The sequence below is a fragment of the Bicyclus anynana genome, chromosome 14 (assembly GCF_947172395.1).
Source record: "Bicyclus anynana chromosome 14, ilBicAnyn1.1, whole genome shotgun sequence".
Taxonomy (NCBI): Eukaryota; Metazoa; Arthropoda; class Insecta; order Lepidoptera; family Nymphalidae; genus Bicyclus; species Bicyclus anynana.
Genome location: NC_069096.1, coordinates 10,471,688 through 10,472,041, shown reverse-complemented (window position 1 = coordinate 10,472,041; position 354 = coordinate 10,471,688).

Sequence of the window (354 nt, the reverse complement as noted above, 5' to 3'; positions counted from 1 at the left end):
TGAGAATCCTCCATCCTTTACTAACAAAAGACAGAGATATCTCCATCCTTCTCCTTGTTATGGGCTGTAGTAGGTGGTGGCCATGCCTATCTCTTTCACCTGTACACTTAAATAAACTTGCACACTGTTACAATTTTAAGTATCGAAGAACTGATGTGATTGGTCAAATTTACACAAGGAAAAAGAATGGCTTTTATGAATGAAAGAGAATTTGTGTATACCACGTGCGTAAGACTGTTTTCTGTTTTGAATTTGTTGCCTCATGTCTGCGCCGCCATTGTAATTTTACTGCGAAAAATTGGTTTTCACTTTTCAATATTTGAAATCATCGAAATTCGCATGAGCGCCGCTGGA